A 12,034-nucleotide genomic window follows, 5' to 3' on the forward strand; every position below is an offset into this window, starting at 1 on the left:
GGGGCTCTGTCTCATGAACTGTGAGATCATGACGTGAGCTGAAATCAAAGAGTCAGACGCTCAACCAACTAAGCCACCCAGGTGACCCAGACAACTTAATTTAAATATGATGCCTTTTGAGCTGGCAGCAGTCTTTTTTTTTTTTTAAGTTTATTTATCTATCTTGAGAGAGAGAGTGAGCATGAGAGGAGAGAGGCAAGGAGAGAGGGAGTGAGAGAATCCCAAGCAGGCTGTGCACTGTCAGCACAGAGCCAGATGCGGGGCTCGATTTCACAAACAATGGAATCATGACCTGAGCCAAGATCAAGAGTTGGGACACTTAACCAACTGAGCCACCCAAGTGCCCCAAGCCAGCAGCAGTCTTTTCTAGCCCCAGTTAATAATTTTTGAAGCAACTCCACTGATCTAATTGATGGACTTTATAATAAATAAGTGTGGTTAGATTAGATGAGAGTAGGTTTTTACAATATATTTTTGAAAACAGGCTCTGCTGTTCAGAATATTTCAAATCCACTTCTCTGTTTACTGCATTTATTACATTCCATTCAGCTAGCTATCACTACAAAAATATCTGATGGGCTTTTTGCCTGAAACTGGGTTTGCCTCTTGGTGGGTGGGTGTCGAGCCAAAAGACACAACCAAGCCAAAGAATAGGAAAAGGAAGGGTTTTACTTCCAACACGTAAAGGAGAACACTAGGGATATTTCCCAAAACGATGTCTCCTTGAACAACAAAACTGGGGAAGTTTTAAGCTAAGCGTTCATATATATTCATGAACGGGCTTGCACAATAGGGAAAGCAGCATGGAATTGAGGCAAAAGTCTGCTAAAGGTCCTGGTCGAAGTCACCAGGGCTTGCAAGGGTCAATATCATCACTTCTCTGGTGTTAGTTGGTTTGGTATCTGTGCTCAAAGGGGTTGAGATCCTACAGAGGTAACTCAAGAATGTGCTTTGAGAAAATAGTGCTGGTCAGGCATAGATCACAGAATGGCTGGGGGCCTAAAGTAACTTTTCTGTGTCGTGAAAGCTGTGCCTTATCTTTCTTTTTCTGGCACCCCTAATTCTTTTTGTTTATAGGCTCAGCCATTGGCTAATAGCCAATAATTAACTTTAGTATTCCTCCGGAGATATGTGAACTTTAGACAATATTTCTTGAGGATTTTTAGAAATAACTATAGAAATCGCTAGAAGGGTGGGGTCAGATCAGTAGGAGAGAGATTTTTGAGATAATACCAAGACCTCACTTCCTGATCCTTCTGGGGCACCTACCTATTTATTGGTGAATTGGGCCAGGTTGAGGATACTTTGCAGGCCACCTCTTAGTGAGATGAGTTCAAATCCTTGCTTAGTACGTGCAGGAGAGATGGGTTAGTGTCTGAAGCCCTGAACTCAGGGTATAATCCCTGTTCTGCCACTTGTAAGCATTATGTATGAGGGCAAGTCGCTTCTGGACCTCAGTCTCAGCAGCAGGAAACTCTCTTTGACAATGTCACCTTGAGCTCCTCTGTAGTTCTAGGGTTTGTTCTTTTGTTACCACAGAGTTGTTGCATGCTAGGGTCTGGGGGCAGAGTTGGGACCCGAGTTATAACTCATGTTGTATACGCCCATGTGGGGGTTGTGCTGACTGACTCCACTTTAAACTTGGGTTTAATCTCACAAACAATTTCCTTTTTATTCAACGAATCCCTGATGCACGTGTGTCTCTGCATAGGAATTTTTAAAGCCTTTCCCACGGGCAAGTTCTGGTCTGCCTGCCTAGCCCTGAATTAAATTAATAATTACACATATATAATGATCTGTATATTAATCATAATGAATCATAAGATTGAAAAAAAATCCTTGAGAGGACTTGTATTTTCCTATGGATACTCTTGGTTCTGCATACAAGAGTCTCTGTGTCAAGTATGTGCTGTCTTCAGCTTCAGCTAAATACCCTCCCCCTCCTTCAAAGGTAGCACTTCGATGCCATAACCTTCATAAAACCTGCCAGGATTTACCTGATGACACCCAGTGTCTCCCCATGCATCATACCTCTTGAGCACAACCTTTTATCCCTCGGGTATCATTACTTTTAAACATTGCTGCTTTTCCCCTAATATCACGTGCCTTTGCTTTTTGGTGTAGATTTGCCCTCTTAACATTCTCTCCCCTCTTACTTCTCCCAGACAAACAGGTATCTAGTGTCCCCCTAGTTTTAAAATATGAATTCCTTCTTAGGAATATTATTAAGGACATACTTAATGTATTTTTAAAAATGCATCGACGTGGTGTGTTTTTCCTTATAAATTGATAGCGCATTGCACTGAAGCCCCCTTTGGTGTTCTGCCTCTAAAAAGTCCCCCGTTGTGCCAAAATCTATCTACCTGATCCCCTCGGAACCATTGAGCATCGGACTACAGCCCATTCTTAACCCCAAACTAGGAAATCCAAGGCTCTCTCCTGTATATAGGTCATTTGATGTGAGGTGAGGTTGGAGTGTAACTCCCACTAAGTGGGTATTTCGAAGATAAATAACAAAAGGGATTACTGAGGTGATTGATGCGGCTCCAAGACTTGGCTAGAGAGGCCCTGAAGGAAAGCTGAGGACTGCCAGAGAGCTCCCTAAGATGATAATTAAGTTAGGAACTGCAAGCTGTTGGAAGGACCTGCCTGAGGCCCTTCCTCTTTTGTACTCGAAGGGAAACCTGAGGAATGCTTCTGGATGCTGGGGCAGGCATAATTCTCCTCTAGAACCTTCAAAGATCAAGCTGCTGCAAGACAGAGATTTCAGTTCTTTTAATTTATTCATCTCCAGAATTGGGCAGCCAGTGATGGAAACTGTGCCTTGTTATTCATTGTAGTCAAAGCAGGTACTTATTGTTTTAAGTGAACTCTACAGAAAAGTACAGGAAGACCGGCAAATCATGGTCTTTTTTCATCTGCTTTAAGCAATAGCATAGTGTAGACTAGTGTAGAACTGAGGCAGAAATTGCAGGGCCCGATGGGGACCAAATTTAAGATCAGCTGCCATTTATTGAGTATCTACTATGTGCCAGGACTGTGAAAGCCCTCTAAGATATAATCATTCTGCAGTAAGACGGGGGCTATAATACCCTCTGAGAGTTGTTCTAAGGATGAAGGGGCTTATTTCACACAGTATTTATCATCTCATCTTCCCTTATGATTGGCAGCAATTACTTTGCCCTTGTTTCATCCTCACAAAAAACTAGTGAGGTTAACAGGTGTCCAACTCAGGATATCATTTCTCTCCTCAACTTCAACTCAAGGCCTCGTGCACAGAAAATAATAATAGTGCTACTGAATTCATAACACATCGTAATTTGCGTAATGCATTCACATATGCTGTCTTCTTTAATAATCAAATCCTACTTTTGAAATGAGAATTGGTCTCTCCATTTTAGAGATGAATATTTGAGATGGAGAGCCCTCAGATGATTTATTTGTTCAAGGTCACATGATGAAGATGGACCTCAAACCCATCAAGACTCACTGGTGCCTTTAGATGGAAAAGGCAGTGTCCTTAAGGTTATCCCTGTAATGGCACTAAATTAGCCTCCTGCTCCGAACTCAAAATACCATTCCCCTCACCTGACATGGCCCTGCAATCCTGCCCACTGAGGTTACCCATTTGAGCTACGGCAGTGAGTTTCCAAACGGTCCTTGTGAAATAGGCAAACGTTTCCCAGAGAGGGCTGGCATAATGAGCCAGTACATCTCAAACGTTTCCATGTAATGGAGTCACATATCACGTGTATGTGACTGCATTAGGTTCCGTGGCTATTGCAACAAATAACTGCAAACCTGGTAGCTTGCAACATGAATTTGTTATCTCACAGTTGTGGAGGCCAGAAATTAGAAACCGGTATGAGTGAAGTGAAATCAAAGCACCAGCAGGGCCCTGTTTCCTCTGTGGTTGCAGGGAGAGTCCGTTCCTTCCCTCTTCCAACTTCTGGTGGCGGCCAGCATTCCTGGGCTGTGGGCCTAGCCGCATAATCCAGAGAAAGCTCCTCCTCTCAAGATCCTTAATCACATCTGTTGCCTGTTAAAAAACAAAATTCAACCAAGTGAATTTGAAGGTCTAATTGGCTTTGTTAAGCGATTCACGAATCAGGCAGTATCCCACCTAGCAAGTAGGGATGCTCCAAGGAGTTGTACAAAATGGAAGGTTTTTTTATAGGTAGAAGGGTGGGCGAGGAAATTGTTAGCAAAAGAAAAGAAAGGATTGTTCTCGTTCTCAGTACCTAGATGCCCATTCTAAGGCTGGGCCCTTCTCACTTCAAATGGCCCTGCTTAGTGCCTAGTTCCTGAGAGTGAACAGTAAATATTATAGGTTATAAGAAGTTCTCTCCCGAATGCCTGTGTCTACCTACCAACCTCCCCCATTTCTCTATTTCCAGAACTCTTTTCTCCCCATCCTTCAAGGCCTAACTATAATTCTTAATCATGAAGCCATTCCTGATCTCGATTGCTGAAAATAATCTCTTCCACCTTTTTCATAGCATCTTATGTGACTCTTTTATGTGACTGTTGGATGGCATCTATAACTTTAAAAAACATATTTAGTTATTCTGAGAGAAAGAGAGTGCACATGGAGGAGGGGCAGAGAGAGAGGGAGACAAAGAATTCCCACCAGCTCTGCACTGTCAGTGCAGAGCCCAACACAGGACTCGATCTCATGAACTGTAAGATCGTAACTTGAGCTGAACTTGAGAGCCAGATGCTTAACCACCTGAGCCACCCAGGTGCCCCAACATCTATGACTCTCTAGCTTGCATCGTAGTAACTTACGTGTAATTTGTCTCTCTTCCTAAATTCTGAGCTCTCTGAGGTCGAACCAGTCTCTCATCAGGACCACCATGATAGCCTTCTAAGCTTTACCTTCACCCCTCCTCACCTGCAGTCACACAATCACAGTGAGCTCTATAAAATTAAAATCAGATTATATTATTCGCCTGATAAAAGATTCTGATAGCTGCCTGTCACACTCAGAATAAAATCCAAATTCCTTCCTATGGCTTGCAAGACCCTGCAGCAATTGCAAATTCTCCCCAAACCTTCAACCAGCCAATGCTACCTTCATTTACTCTCCCCCAAGTGCCCTGCCTATGTTGAATTAGAAGGCGCCCTGTCCTGGTAGACCATTATCAAAGGCACCCTTGCCCTGGGCTCTTGCAGCCTGTGCCAGAGCACACACCTTCCTAGGCAGGTGAAGCCCAAGCTGGATCCTATCCCCAGTTGGGCCCTGTCTACTGAACACCTCTCTGCGGGCCATGACCTGAATTTTTCTAGTGTAAATAAATCCCTTGCTGTGATTCTAAAGATGGAATATACGCAAGTAGAAAAGCAACTGTAATCATGTGTGAAGGAGGAAGTTTATAAGGATGTTCGTTACAGCATTATTTGGAATGGTAAAAATCTTCAAATGAACTAACCACCTAAACAGTTATTAGTAAAAAAAAAAATACTGAATTATGTTAAGTCCAACTGCAGAAAACTAAGCAAATGTTAAAGAGTAATAAGACACTTACTGTCTAGGGCTGGAGGACTAGGGGGAAATGAGCGTGACTGCTGATGGTTATAGGGTTTCTTGAGGGTGGGGAACTTGTCATGATGGTTGCATAATTCTGCACATACAAAAGAGCAGTCAGTTGTATGCTGTAAATGGCTGAATTGCATTATATTTGAATTATATCTCAATAACGCTGTTAAAAAGAATATGATAGAACTGTGTGATAACCCTGCAATTACTTTTTATTTTAAATAAAAACGAGTTATAGGACAATTTAAATATAGGGTATATTTTCAGCTTTAGAAAACAGGGTATGTAACTATACGCACATATGCAAGTACATTAATGCATACACACGCACGTGCAGATTGATTAAAAGAGAGGATGGGGTGAAAATGCCGCCCTGGATGGTAAACTCTGGGTAGTTGGATTGGTGGAGAGACTGAAAGGGGATTTCATTTTTTATTCCTAACCAATTAGGGATATGTCAGCTGCAAGTTCTTGAATACCTGACAAACTGAAAACAAACAGAGGTTAGTTTTCTCCTCCTAACAAGAAGGCTGGAGATCCATCGCTGCCTGACTTGATGTAGGGACTGGCATCTCTGAGATGACCTTGGCTTTCTCTTATGCCTGTGATGGGATGGCTGCTGAGTCACTTGATATCAAAGTCAAAAGTTCTTAGATTCTCCGGGTCCCTGACACATTTTTCCTTTTGCCTTATCACCAGAATGATGTCATATGGTCACTTCTAGTTGCCAGGGAAACTGAGAAAGTATTTTCTTCTTCCAGTATCAATAGTGGAAGGCACGGAGAGAGATGGGGGTAGGAATAAATGCTGGGTCGGCCAACCAGAAGTATCTACCCCAGTGTGCTCTAAGTATACCACAACTGGTATCCTTTGCATCTTTTCCAGAAGCCTTCGTTTTTGTTTTGTTTTTTTTTTTTTTTTGGTAGCTAAAATAACAGTAGTAATAATAAACTAAATCCCACCACCCAAAGGTAGGCATTATTACTATTTTGATGTCTGTCTTTTCAAATTTCTCTTTATTTCTCTCTCTATATATAATATCTGTATATCTGTGAATATGTATATATATGCAGAGGTATATACGTAATTTTATATAAATGGTATTATACCCTACTTATTATTTCCTAACCTTTTTCACTCAAAAAAAAAACCCATGAGATCTAATGTCAATGCATATGGATAAGAGACAGCATCCTTTTCATTGTTACATTACTATTTTATCATTTTTACTGAACCAGTTCCCTGCTAACAAATGTTCATGTTGTTTCAGATTCTTCCCTGTTGTAAACAATACCTCCGCAAACATCTCTGTCTGTTTGGGCAACATAGTACTAGTGTCTATCTCCCTGGGATATAGCGACATTATTATTGAAACTTAAAAAAGCACATCTACCATTGATATGAGATGCTTCAAGCGATCATAAACAAAATCAGGATTTCTCCTTTATTCTCTCTTCCTCACAATAATAAAGAACATTTGAAGGAGAGTATGCTAAAATATTTAAAAATATCAAAAACATTTCCAAAAAATACCTTAAATATTGCCTGTAAGGGAAAAACTGAAACCATGAACTCACTTCTTTAGTTGTTTTAAAAAGGAGAATTTTCATGTTATTTATACTACAAAGGAAAGAGATGACATTAAGGTTTGACACAAATTGACAAAAGCCAGATGATGCAAACTGAACACTATCCCTCTACCCAAATTCAAGCTTTTTAAAGCCAAGATGGTTTTAACAGAAGAACTATGCTCCAGTCAATTAAATTATATCTTTAAAAGATAGAGTGGTGACTCCATAGGACCGTCACAACCATATCTAGCATTACATTCTTCCGTGGCAAAGACTCAAAACATTTTTATGAACACACTAAAGGAGGATAATGGAAGAGACCTTGCCTAGTTAATGGCTAGGGAGAGTAAGAAGATTCTGGCAAATTTGACCCACAGAACAATCCTGCAGCTGCAAAGGCAGATAAAAAGGAGACATAAAACAACTTTGCAAATAATCTGCCCAGACGTGTCTGCATTTTCCTGTTCACAAATACCCTAGAAGTGAGCAGAAGTAGGAGAGAATAGACTGCCTGTAAAGAATCTGTCTATAGGCACATACCAACTACCATTAAGAGGAACACACACCATTTGTTCTCCAAGTGAGTCATTCTGAATGAGTCATTCATTATTTGAATTTGCTTTTCTCCAATGCTATTGTCTATTGACCAATCTTTGCTAGTTGCCTTCTTAAATCTATATTATTTGTAAGGGACCTACCCAGATTTATAATAGGTTCCTCTTCAAAAGCTTCACCACCTTCCATTGCTTTTGTTCTTAACCCCTACTGACCCCACCTCCACTCCCCACCACTACGTGCACTCAGAATTGAAAACCACAAGACCCTCTCTAGGATCCTACCAAGATGGCAGATTTAAGAGTAGTAGAAGAGCCCTGTTATCAGACATGATAAAACCAGTTGTTAATTAATTAATCCAAAGTTAGTTCAAGTGGTGAATGATTTGAAATAATATTATACTTGAACATTTATCTTAATGCACATTTACTTCATGTGTGTGCTGATGCAAGAGGGAGGCCACTTCCTTCTGTCTGGATTCTCTTTGGAGTCCCAAGTCTTCTTTCTTATATACAAATCCAGAATGCATTTCTACATTCTGGTTTCTCTGAGGAAAATTAATGATACTTGCAAAGCAATTTGACAGCCAAAAAGCTGTCCAGCTTTTTGGATCGTTTATAGTTGTCTTACGCACTCCTATTTCAACAGCCTACTTTTTTAAAAGTTCACCTATGTTAAGCCTTTCTAAAGCACTCAACTTAATTTTTCATTGATATAACCCTTTCTACCTTCATATTTTGTCTGATATTGTAATATGATGTTAAATGACATAATTATAGCAACAAGTACAACGACATAAACAGGTTTAGAAACAAACTTCAGATGAGACTGGTTCTTGGTCAACATTCAGCTCCACGGTGAGGAGCCATTAGCATTCATTCTGCAGTGAGTTTTGTGCAGTAAATAGAGAGCAGTGGCTAATAGGGTAGATCTAACCTGACAAAGCAGTTAAATCGGGACTGGTTAAGAGTTACTGCACATCTATCAAGCTATAAATTTTAGAGTCTGAACAATTTCTGATAACTGGCGAGAAACCCAGGACTTAGCTGCTTGCTACAAACTCACTATGTGACCATAGACAGGGGTGATATTAAAAAAATGTTCAAGGGGCACCTGGGTGGCTCGGTTGGTTGAGTGTCTGACATCCACTCTGGTCGTGATCTCATGGTTCACGGGTTCGAGCCCCATGTCGGGCCTGATGCTGACCGCTTGGAGCCTGGAGCCTGTCTCAGATTCTGTGTCTCCCTCTCTCGCTGCCTGTCTCCCACTCCTACTCTGTCTCTCTCAAAAATAAATAAACATTTAAAAATAAATAAACAAAAATGTTCAAGAATCATTGGCCAGGATAGCCTGCACACTGTCCAATTAGAATTCATGCTGGCCATAAACAACCTGTAAGAATATGTATGTTCTAGCTGGAGATTAGCCCTGACCATAGATAAACTGGCATGTTGCGCATTCTTCACTTGTAAATGAGGGAGGTTGGTCAAGCAAAGCTCTATTGTTCCTTCTGACTCTGAAATTCTTCCATTGAGCTATATGCAGCTCTAATTAATTTCCTCCTATGGGATTCATCAGTTCTCTGATTCAATTGTTTCTTCTTTCTTTGGATAGGTGCTGTCTCAGAATTGTCACTGAGACAGACTCTCATGCGCAATAACAAAAAGACAATAGCAAGGGAGGCATGGATGATAAGATAGACATTGACCATAAATACACAGCATATAGTATGTACTTTATATGTGCTACATTAAAAAAAAAAAAAAAACAGATTTACCTTCACATACTCACATCCTCCTTCCTGATTCTCCAAGAATCTGTCTTCTGCACGTTTCATTTTGTTTTTAACCTGGGGATGACGCTTGTTTTCATGCCATGCTTAGTTTACACAGATTGGAACATGTTTTCCACATGCAGGCTTCTTGTTTGCCAACAAGCCCAGCTGTTGGGGGGCACTGAAGATCACCCAATTACAGAAAACAATCTTGAATACCTTTTCATGTCTCCCTCTCCTACCCTAGAGGATCTTTTCCAACAATTGCAATTCTAAGGGCTTCTTCCATTTACAGGAAACATTTACTCCTTTATTGTTACCCCCCCCCCACCCCTTTCCAACTTATCCTAAAAGAGTTTATCATTAAGCAGGTAGGGGGCCCTTTTCAATTGCCTCTGACTTACAGACCAAGGAGGGGGGGGCAGGTCCATCTGATTAGACTATGATTCTGCACTCCTTCTACAGGAAGACAGGACACAACAGATTTGAACACTCGCTTGGGGAAAACGGCGCGCACGCGCGCGCGCGCGCACACACACACACACACACACACACACACACACACACACCAAAAAAATCTCCAAACTACTTTACAGCATTGGTTCAGGCTCCCGTATGCCAGGTCCCAGCCCATAATAAATTTTATTGCAATGTTATAAACTCCTGAAAAGAGGAACTTGGAATAGAAGTGCTGACACGAGCTGCCAGACCCGCGGCACTACATTCTTGTGGGTTCTGTCCTGACATCAGCGCACATCTAGGGCAAAACCCAAAATACTAAAATACCCAAATAATGTTTTGCCTTTCAGATAGATTCCTTTTCTCTCAAATTAATTTTAGTAAAATAAAAAACTAGGTGGTCTTATCAAAGAGAAATGGGCACTCTTGCAAACAACACATGACTTCGTGTGGAGTCATGGCTTAGAGCTCAAAGAGTTTTTCAGCCTAAGTTAAATTCATCTTGCAAATAAAGTGCCTTTTTTGAGGGGGGGAGGGGTGGGTGATTATTCATGTAAATGACAGCTTTATGTACTATAATTACAGTCATTAATGAAGGCACAATTACTTTATCATACATTACCAGGATCAAAGAAGGTCTCTTAAGAATCAGTTGTCAGTATATAGAGTCAATACAGAAATTAGACCAAATACGAACTGGAAAATTGTGCTTAAATAATGCCCCAGAGGTTAAAGAAACAATGAGTTGAAGTTGCAGAGTGAGAAAATTAAAAAGACACACTAGAGGTCACTGTTGCTACTTGAGCTGAGGTTGTATCCTATCTATTTATCTATCTCTCTGTCTATCTATCTATCTATCTATCTATCCATTTTTGGTAGCCTGTGTGCATACTGGAAAATCTCGAAAAAGATCAACTACCTTAATTAAATTTTAAAAACTCTATCATGGTATTTTTCCCTCTCTGTTGGTTGTTGGATATTTAAGATAGAATTTGAAAAGAAATCTGAATTTTAAGGATTTCTTTCATGATCATATCAAATAATTCATCCCTGATGAAAAACCTTACCCCCATTTTGTGGATTTTGAAAATCGCCTTCAAACTATTCCTTCACTTGGGTCCAAAAGTAAAAGTAATTGAAGAATTCTGTTTGGTATTCCTCTCCCTAATAGAAGGAAATGATTCCAACTCTTAACATTGTGCAAAAATGTAAGATTGTTAAATATGGACAATATGTTGAGTCCCATTTTTCAAACTCTATAGAGAAAGAGTCTCTTAAGTATGGCAGGTTTGTGGAAAATCTTGGAAACCGGTCATGGGAATTGTTAGTAAAATATTCCAATTCTACATACATAAAAGGAAATTATTTTAGAAAAACAACGAATGTCTCAGGTGGGCCATTGCAAACATAATGAGTCTAACAGAAAGAATTCCCTTTTTTGCAGCCTTCAGGAGACTCGGGTCCTGTGTTTTCCCACTGAGTATGTACTCAGTAAGTACATACTGTTGCTAGAGAAAAGGAGCCCATCCATTCCAGAGACCCGAAGCCCAGCTTCTGAGTGTCTTAACAGAGAAGTTAAAAGCTGAATGGTGTATTCCAATAAGAGTATCGTATCACTGCCAAAGTTGGGATTCAGTATTCTTCCTCTTAGAGTATTGGTCTTAGATATGGGTACTGGTAATAGGAACATCAACAAAGGTATATGGCTATATTCAACTCTAGGCCTTGAAACATTTTCAGAAAGACGGGTCACCCTAACTCCCCTGCTTTCTGGTCTTTGCACATGAAACACATCTCCTCCCATTTGATAACACAAGGCCTATACCCAAAAAGAAAAAAAGGAGGAAGAGGGAGAAAAGTGTGATGTTTCCTTTTCTAAACCCCTACTTTTCTCTGCATTGCGTTATTTGCTTTGTCCATGTAGCTCAGTCCTGGGAGTAATTAAGGTTCAAAGGCCTGAGTAATAACTCCTTAGTAACTGAGTGCTTGCTACAAGTTTCATGGGTGTGGGTAAAATAGATTCGGAATTTAATTTGAAAATTTTAAGAGAGGATTCTGTATATTTAATTGTATTTTCCAGGGGGTGGGAACTAGTGGGAGGCTCAGAACCTTGGTGTGAATGAGATCAAGTGTCTG

This window comes from Herpailurus yagouaroundi, unplaced genomic scaffold (assembly GCF_014898765.1).
Source record: "Herpailurus yagouaroundi ecotype Mexico unplaced genomic scaffold, PumYag 221, whole genome shotgun sequence".
Classification (NCBI taxonomy): Eukaryota; Metazoa; Chordata; class Mammalia; order Carnivora; family Felidae; genus Herpailurus; species Herpailurus yagouaroundi.